Below are 10,189 nucleotides of genomic sequence, written 5' to 3' on the forward strand. Positions count from 1 at the left end.
ATGAACTCTTGCAATTTCTAGAATTGAAAATCTTACAACAAAAGCAAAACACTCTATCAACGTGCTTCGAATACACTAACCATTTTCTGTCATGAACCTCCCCATTGCTCATTTTTCTAGAGAAATGAGCATACGAAAAATGTCTTGAGTTGTCATCTAAAGGAAATACAATATTTTCTTCTCTTATATGCCCCTTCTCCACTAATATGTCCCTAGCTTTGTTATCAAGATTATCCCAATTTCTTGGATCATAAATATCCGTAGTAAAAACCGGCTGCTCATCAACACTAGCAGATTCTGTAGCAGATGAATTAAATATGTTGTCATGACCACTTACATTGTTATCATCCTCGTTGATGTCAACATTGTCTTCCGTAGGGTTAGGGCACTGGTCATCATCGTTCACATTAGTTTGTTCCTCCACAGCAACTATCGCCCACTCATCTGAGGTTCGTGAACTACCCGTATTACTCCTTAAGAATTTGTCCATTGCCCCCTTCTGTGATTCTATTAACTCATCCACCTGTTTTCTCTTTTTCCTTTTTTCACTACCCGATGCGTACTTTCTCAATGTCATAATACCTAGGACGAACTGATAATTGAAAAGATTAACAATTTAACATGTTAGTGGTTGAACTCATATAAATTACAAAGTCACAAAACTAAAAAAATATAAGAATAATTGAAATTAACCTTAAAACTGATTTCTGAAATCTGCTGCCTGCTGGCTGCTGCTCTGTACTCAGTACACAGTACTCAGACCTAGTAGAGAGAAGTGACCACTCTGAAATTGCACCTGGTGTGAGGGGCATAAACGGAAATAATCTTGCTCACCGCCACTAGCTGCAAGCCTACAAATCTGCAATGCGTCTCCTTGCTATAAAAATGGCATTGACATTCAGAAGCATCGTACAAGCTAGCTTTCAGCGATTGCCAGATGCCCAGACACTAGAGTGATGTCGAGCGAGGAATCCGAGGATGAAGTCCCGACTCCGGTCTCCGGGGCTCTGGGCTCCGGCCTCCGGGCGGACCGCGGACGGCAGACCAGGGGCCAGGCAGGAGGGCGGACTGCGGTCAGCGGGCACCGGCCACCGGGGCACTGGGCGGACGGCGGACGCCGCGGACCAGGGGGGCTGCGGCCTGCGGGCCCAGGGACCAGGCAGGAGGGCGGACTGCGGTCAGCGGGCACCGGCCACCGGGGCACCTAGCAGACGGCGGACGCCGTGGACCAGGGGGGGCTGCGGCCTGCGGGCACCGGGCACCGGCCACCGGGCGGATGGCGGACCCGCGGACGGCGGTCGACGGACCGCGGACAGGGCCCAGGCGGACGGCGGTGGGTCGGCGGACCATGGGACCAGGGCGGGCACCGGGCCACCGGCCGACGGGCGACGGCGGACCGGCCAGGCGCGCCGACGCCGTGATTCCGCGAGTTCGCGATGGCAGACGGCAGCAGGTTCGGAGTTCGGTTCGATTCTTTGGCGGCGCTATGCAATCCTGATTCCTGAATTCCTGATTACGTCGGTTCGGTTTGAGTGTTCGGCGCAGGCCTGCTTTGGCGCTTGGCGGCGCGGCGTCTCGCTGAGTCGGGCCCTCGGCAGCTCGGCGGCGTCTCGCGGCCTACGGGCTACCCGCTGCGAGCCTGCGAGTTGGGGGCCCCTGCGAGTTGGGGGCCCGGAGCGGCCGCACTGCTCGCCCCCCGGCCCCCCAAGGGCCGGCCCTGTACTCATGACATGACCCATGCATGCATGGTGGCTTTTAACCTTAACCACAAATTCATTATGGACGCTGCAGATGGAAAAATGTAGTTCAAATAAGACATACTGAAAAACTGTTTGATTTTGTTTGTGTCATCATACTGTTTGATTTTGTTTAATTAGGAATTTCTATCACTTTGAAATGTAGTTCAAATAAGACATACTGAAAAACTAAAACTACCTTTCATTCCAAATATGCGTCATCATTTTGAAATAATATATTCTGGAATTACAAATTTCTGTTCTGGTTTCCCCACATGTGTTATATGTGTTGAAATATGGTCATCAAATTGAAATAATCTAGTGTAGTAGAACTGGACTTAGCTGGTCCAGTGAAAGCTCCTACAAGCATGCAGAAATATGAATTGATTGTCATGGTTGAGAGCTCATCATACAGCCTTTTTTTATTGTTTCAAGGGAGGATAATCTTGCTGAAATGTTTGTGTGATTAGCAACAAGGGGTCAAGATTTGCTAGTTTTAACTTGCCTTAGATCTTTCTTAAATGTTCCCAGGTTAAAGCAAAAAATGTTCCGCTCAATGAGAAATTGTTTGAAAAAGTGACTGAGAAAAATACAAAATCTCATGTAGACCTAATTATAAGCATCAATAGCCCGGTTCGAAGCAAGCCCAAGCCTGACCTGGGTCCATCTAGGGCGCATACAACACCTCAACCTCTCCTTGACTTCTTTTCTTTCCTCTAAAATAATATTACCCAATGCAATTTGATCTTTATTGCATCTTGCTTCAGAATGGCATATTGGAACTAGAAATTTCATTGATGAATCATTGCATACTTGTTAGTTTTTTCTAGGCAATAATAATCCAGCAGTCGATTAAGTACCATGGGGCAGAAGAGGACATTAACCCCTAAGAAACCAGAAGCAAACAGAATGTTGGATAGGAGCCTAAGCCCCCCGAAGAAACCAGAAGCACAGAGGATGCTCGCAATAGAGGCCTCCCCGGCACAGAGGCCGCTCGCTATAGAGGGTGCCCCAGCACAAGATGGGGCGGATGCAAGCAGGAGGTCGGATAGAAGCCTAAGCCCACACCAGCCGTCCTCCTCTGACAGCAGCGAAAGCTCGGGCTCGTAGCATAGCCTGAGCCATGTTCCGTGCGATCGGGAGAGCCGACGTCGGGAAATTGACAATGAGTACGATCCCGCAGAAGAGGTATTTAGTTGAGTCAATGCATTTTATATTTCTTAAATGGAGGAATATTTTTTGTTTATGTAAACTCTCATTTTTCTCTCTAGAGGGTGAGGGTACAAAGATCTTCACGTCGATCATCTGCACCACAACCTTCTGTGCCACAATCTTCTGCTCCCTTTGTGCCCGAAACTTCGGGTCCCTCTAGCGGTATGCTGAAACGAAGACGGGGAGAGCGAAGCAGAAACAAGTTGTCATCTGACATTTATACAATAACGCAAGTCGGTGTTGAAGGAGAGCCTGTTGCACCTCGTGAGGCCTGCGCCAAATTCTGTAACAGTTGTAGATTTCTTGTCAAGGAGTACATCCCAATTACTATAACTGCTTGATGATTGCTGTCGGAAGAGACAAAGGAGTTCCTGTGGGCAACATTACAGAGAACCATCCGATTCCCCTTGGGAACAGAGGAAACCGCCAAACAGAATGTATTGAAAACTATGGGAAAGAGCTTTCGGGGCTAGAAGAGTGAGCTGAATAAGGACTTCGTGAAGAAGAACTTGGCACCCTTTAATAAATATGGAAAGATTACATCAGACCAATGGGCGGAGTTTGTTAGGCAGAAGACCACACCTGAGGCCATCAAACTGGGTGAATCTTTTAAGCACTTTGCGAAGAAGAACAAGTACCACCATCACATGGGCTCATTCGGGTACACCCCCAAAATTTCTGAATGGAGGAGGCAAGAAGAAGAGGCTGCTTGTGCTGGGAAACCCAACCATTTGGAAAATTATGATGAGCGAAGCAGGAACTGGGTCTACACTAGGTTAGAACGAACTTAGTCTGGGGACTTAGCCTTCAAAAGCCCTGAGACCATGGAAGTCACCCAGACCATTCAAAAGATTGCTAACGAAGGGTCTCTAGAGCCTGACAAGGAGAATGACTTGCTTACCAAGGCCCTAGGGAACACGGAACACCCAGGTTGCACTCGAGGCATCAGATCAAAAGTGGGCTAGAAGCATGCGTTCCCAGACGCCATGGGCCAGTACAAGACCCGTAAAAGATATAAGAAGACCCTAGAGAAAGAGATACAAGAACAGGTTAAGGTCCAGTTCATGAAAATGTGGAATGAAAAGGAGAAGGAAAGGGCAAAATTATTGATGATAGAGCAACCAACCAGCCTAGGCTTTCGGAGTAGCGTTGGGTCCACGTAGGCCAATTACCTGAGATATCCTATGGATGATATCACAGAGGCCACCCCTTGCATGCTACATGTTCCAGTCGGCAAGGGAGACTTCACTATCGAGGCTGCCACGGGCCAGGCCTGTAATGCCCCAAAAATCATATAAATAAGTGTTGATCGGACATTTTAAAGAGGATGCAAAAGGTTGACCTTTTGACCCGTCACTCGGATGGACGATCGGAGACCACGGATGCGTAGGGCTCGTCGAAACGATTCCGTTTGACTACTCACATGTTATGTTCGGACTTCGGAACATGAAGCTGCAAATTGGACGCTTGAGATTCAAAGAGAAAAAAAAAGAGACCATCCTTTTCTTCTTAACCCTAGAGTCCTGCTCTCTCCCTCCCCACAGCAGCAGCCACCCTACCTTTTTCTATACTGCACGTAGAAGGAAGAAAGAGAGGGGAAAAGAAGAAAGAAGGGGGAGGAGGAAGAAGGGGGCCGTTGCCCCTCTCACCCAGGTAGGAATTCCTCTCCTATTTTCCTTGTACTGAGCTCCTCCCCATCCCCTCTGATCTGCATCTTGTGGATTGTGGAGCTGCTGGTCTGTGCAGCAGCAAGGAAGAAGGATAAAGGGAGAAGGGAAGAAGAAGGGAAGGAGAAGGAGGAGAAGAAAGAGGAAAACCATGAGCTCTTGTCAAGTTGCTCGTGGTTTCACTAGGTGAGGATTCTCCACCCTAATCCCCTCCTTTTGGGTTGATTTTTGTGGTTTAGATCTCGAGTTTAGAGGGGGCTTAGGTTGAGGTTTGGTCGAAATCTGTTTCGTCCTCGTTCTGAAAACCGTTAGTTTTGTGCAGTCCCTGTTCAACATCATTTTTGGGCATGTTAGCTTCTGAAATAAATTTTCCCACCATGGACAAAGTTGTAGGAGACTTCAATAGCTTTCTTTTGGCACCAAGATTACCCTCATAGCATCTGTAGTTTGAGATATATCATCATTTCAACTTGACTGATTTTCTCTGTCAAGAATCTGGACAGTAGTAGATCAAACCAGTTTTTTGCCATCATATTGGAATATTTTTAGGATTCGATCTGAAGAAAAGTTGTAGAGTTTTTCATAATATTTCCAACGGCGTAGAGAACGTTATCATAGGATGAGTAGAACTCCAGTTATGGCCTCTTAAAAGTTGCTGCTGTTGTTTCATCGTCAGAAAGTTCAGTCATGTTCAGAGCATGCTTTGGCCACCTTAGGGGCTTCAAATACAAAAAGCTATAACTAGAAAGTGGTAGACAATGGAGTTTTATAGCTTCTGTGAAATTTTTATAATTTTTGAATTTGTGTATTAATTACGGGAAAATTGTGAAGCCCTACTGCTTTTATCAGTAGAATGATGTATATGCTGTTTTTGTGGTTCTCTTTTGAGCGACGGCTTGGGGTGTTAGGATGTGTTTCCTATTGTATGTGCATGCTTGTATGAATGTTTTGCTGATGTGTGGTTCATAATCAGGTGGTGGTGCTCCTGATCGTGTTTGAAGGTTGTCGGTTGTATCGAAAAAAGGCAAGTAAACGTAGTGGTTGCTTTGCTACTAGCTTTAACTTGCTATTCATTCTACCTCCACCTAAATTATATGTTCAGAACCATGATCCATTTAATATGAACTGATTAATTGATGTTTTTGATGAGGTGAGGCAGATTACTTGTTTATATGTGGTTATATTGCCTTATGCTCTCATATCCATGAAGATTGTTATTATTGTGGTATATGTGGTTGATGAAGGCTATGAGGTGATATGGTATTTATAGTTTCATATGTATTCATTTGCATTGCACCTCATATGAAATAATATGTCGCCGTTTGTTGGCCGTGACTTGTACCGGTACACACCGTACGTTACCCGAGGAGGGGTACGGTGCAGCTTTACACCTTGTTGGGTGTAAAGGCAGTGGAGATGCATTTGCATTGTATTTGCATTTTACAGTATTTAATTGAATTATTTCCTTATTGAAGTGGATGTTGAGAAGCGAATGCCTCTCCAGAAGATATGAGGATGTGGTTTAATCTTTTTAGATGAGGTTTATGATAATCTTGGATGTCTAACTTGGTTTGTTTTTATGCTATTGTTACTCTCTTTTAAATCGATGTCTAATGAACTTGTAGTTTAAATAGCTTGTTAAAACAGTCTGCTTGCTGAGATTTTATATCTCACTCCTCTTAATAACCTTTCCAGGTGCTTGATGCTTGCTTGCTTGGATGGGATGGGAGTAGCAGCACTTCTACATGTTATAATCACACATATTAATGCAGTAGTGGTGTTGTAATAATAATGCAAGTGTTGGAGTTGTTTAGCTCTTAGTGTTGCTTAGCGTTGGTAAACTTGTTTTAGTTTGCTTTGTTGGAGGTCAAAAATTTAATGCCTTAATGCATTGGTTTTGCTAGGATACTTATGTGTTAGTGTACGGTTTTATTTATGCACCCTATATCTATGTTGTTGCTTCCGCTTTATCTTGTTTTAGAGGAGATGCTGCCGAAATTTTATAATTTTGGCAAGTCAAGTGGAGTAGTTTGTAGTAACATTCCAGGTTTTCGCGGTGTCTATGGTGTTACAAGGCTATTCCAGACCGTGTGTTTCACAATCAAGACATTCCGACCGGTTACACCATGGTACAAGTGGACTCAATACAACTATTTTTCATGAAGTACAAGCTAGACATCAGCACACCTGAGGGTATCAAGATTCTTGATGAGGCTGTTGGCAACTTCATTTTGTGGCCCAGACGGGATATCATCTTCAGCCGTCAGCAGTCACAATCGCCAGCGCCATGGCTGCCCTCGCGCCCAGCATCTTTGCCTCAGGCACCTCCGCCCTAAAGCCAAGCCTCTCCACCTTAGGCACCTTCGCCCCCGCGCCCAGTCTTTTCGCCTCAGGCACCTTCGCCCCCACGCCCAGCATCTCTGCCTCAGGCACCTCCACTCCAACGCCAAGCCTCTCCGCCTCAGGCACCTTCGACCCCTGTGCCCAGTCTCTCCGCCTCAGGAACCTTCACCCCCACACCCAGTCTCTCCGCCTCCGGCACCTTCACCTGAGCATCGGAGAGTCTCTATCATGGTTACCCCATTTGAAAAGACTCTAACATCTCCGGTGAAGAGGTGGCTTCTGTCATCCGCTCCAGAATCTCTAGCAAAGGGCGATCTGGCGAAAGAGACCAGCAAAACATTATGTACCCGTTAGTTGGATTTCTTGCCTGCACCAGATGTTCCTGAGAAATATGAGAATGGCAAGCCATTTCTGCCATTGTTTCAACTCCAAGAAGGTCCATGGGAGATGAGGAGATTCCACGAATGGTACATGAGGGCATGCCGCGTGGGCTTCTCCATAATCACTGCTTCTATCCCCGCTAACGTTTATCAGAGCGGAGACTCCTATCTCATGGTGGACTTTAAGGACATGCACACTTTATTCCTCCACGACAAACTCGACATAAATCTCATAAGCGTGTGGTTCCTGTAAGTGCCTACAATTTACCCCTACGTTCATAAATCTACCAATGTATGCTTTAGAAGCTAATGACTACTGACTTGTTTTGTAGAATGCAATTTAACGATACAAAAAAGTTGAAGTTACCAGTCGGATTTATTAATCTGCAACGAATTTTCCAGCCCAACTTGATCATGAAGTTGAGGACTGATGACCCCAAGATTAAGGGAAAGAGTAACAAGGAGAAAGCAAGGGTCATAAGAGAAATGACCAAGTCACGTAGGCTTGAAATGTCAACCTACATAGGAAGGGCTATGGTAGAAATGCAAGACAAGGACTACATCATGGCTCCCTACAACTAGTAAGTATGATACGTCAAAAACCTAACATAAGCATTCAACTTAATTGGTCAATTAAGAACCGAACATAAAGATTCATGTAGTGACCACTTTATTTGTATAATGTTGATACCAAAGTCGAGCAGACTCGTGGTCCTTGACTCAGTCGATCATCCCAAAAATCGTACCAAGATCTCATCGACGTTATACAAAGGTAAAGAAAATCCCCATACATAAAATTCTTATAAATCATTTATGAATTTATAATTACTTATTGGCATTCAAATATAGCCTATAAGTGGTACGTAATGAAAGGTGAGATACACGATGCGGCCAAGCTGAATGCGATGGCGGTTCGTACATATTTTCCGGTAATAACACATCTCTAAAGCTTGTATCTCACTATTTATGATGAAGAGTTTTATTGAACTAACGAACACGTTGTGTTTTTATTTGAAGTGCCACAAGCAAGGTTTCAACACCGTTCTTTGTGGATATCATGTTTGCCAGTTTCTTAGGGTAAATGGGAGGTACACAACGAACCCTGAGGATGTAAGTCATCATTGCGCTTGCACATTCTTATTTGTTTTTGTTTTCGTTGTCACTAGTGTTTTAGCTCTTTAAGTTGTGTTTTCATTTCAGGCACGGATGATCGTACCTATCCACACCTCTTTCAAAGATGAAGATATCCAAAACGTCCAACGTGACATGTGCGGGTTCATCATGCACGAAGTCATCCACAAAAGTGGCAGATTCTTTGATCTCGGAGGAGAATTGGCTAGCCATCCGAGGCTTTGTGAGTGGGAGATGAAAGAATACTTGTGTTGAATATTTGGCTTGTGATGTAAATTGACTTGTGATGTAAAAATATTGTACTTGTGAATAATTTTGTATTTGTGTTAAATATTAGACTTGTGTTGATTCAAATACTGTTAAAATCTGTGATGTTGGAATCTGTCTTGAAAATGTGTTGAAATCTGGAGAGAATAAAATATTTTCTCTTTATTATTTTTTGAATGAAATACATACCACAGACGGGTCCTTATGTCGCCCACCTGTGAAAATCTACCTATCTACAGGTGGTTGCAAAAGACCACATGTGAAAATATATTTCCACAGGCAGTTCACTTAAGGAACCGCTTGTGATAATCGATTTACACAGGCGGTTCCTTAAGTGAACCGCCTATGGAAATAGGTTTTTACATGCAGTTTCTTTTGCGCTTGTAGAAATCGTTTATTTTCACAGGCCTTTGATCACAAGCGGGTTGGCTAAACGCTTGTTTAAATGGGTTATGATCTTCCTCTAAAAATAGTTTTTGTAGTTGTGAACACACAAAAATAAGCATAAACTTTAGAGAGACAAAGCGAGAAAGAAAGTATCGGCAACATAACTCCACAGATGAAATATGAACCATATGCTCTATTCAAGACCATTTCATATGTCTTTGAGCACAAAAGCTTGAAACTTGAACGAAGAACAAAGCAAAAAGTCAGTCTCCGAAAGAAGCAACTTTCCAAGTTGATGGTCTAGAGACAAGGGTATTATGGACCCTCTCATATATATGATTATATGAACGTTTATGACTCTAGCAAAAAGAAGAACAACTTTCTAATGTTGAAAAATCGTAGCTCAATGGAAAAAAAAGAAAATCAACAAGAAAATCACAACCGAAAAGGAAAACTTGCAAACTTGCAAGGGAACCAATAGAGAGAGACTAGGAGAAGAGGAATTCAAGCATATGCAAGAACATAAACTTTATTGCTCAAATAGGTCAGCCCTATTACATAGGTAGCACTCATCTTGCTCTCCTCTAAAACCCTAGTACTAGGCTCTCCAATGGGTGGCACATGGGGGCTCAAGTGGCTAGTTCAAACTCTCCCATAACTCTTTTCCTCTATTTATAGGCATAGAAAACTTGATACTTAAGTTTTCTAGCTTGTTACCAAAATACCTCTCTCTTGTAGTACACTCCTACCTATCATCGAGAGCATTTTGGTTCATTTCTTGCTCCGTCCATCAAACGGCCGCGACGCCTTCACGACTTAGCTTCACCTCGACGCAAGCTTCACGATGGTGCCACATACTCCTCCAATCCTCCTACAATTTTGAGGCTCAACTGTGAAACCCTCTGCACACTTCTCAAAGCGTGACTCGCCACTTGCTTACACCTTAAGCAAACACACTGATATCGACACGTGTACTCCGTCTTGCGATCCTGACTGTCAGTAATTCTTTTCTGCTCCCGATCCCTCTATTTCTATGAAGGATCTTAGGCCTTCTCCATCATTTTCT

The sequence above is a fragment of the Phragmites australis genome, chromosome 9 (genome assembly GCF_958298935.1).
Source record: "Phragmites australis chromosome 9, lpPhrAust1.1, whole genome shotgun sequence".
Classification (NCBI taxonomy): domain Eukaryota; kingdom Viridiplantae; phylum Streptophyta; class Magnoliopsida; order Poales; family Poaceae; genus Phragmites; species Phragmites australis.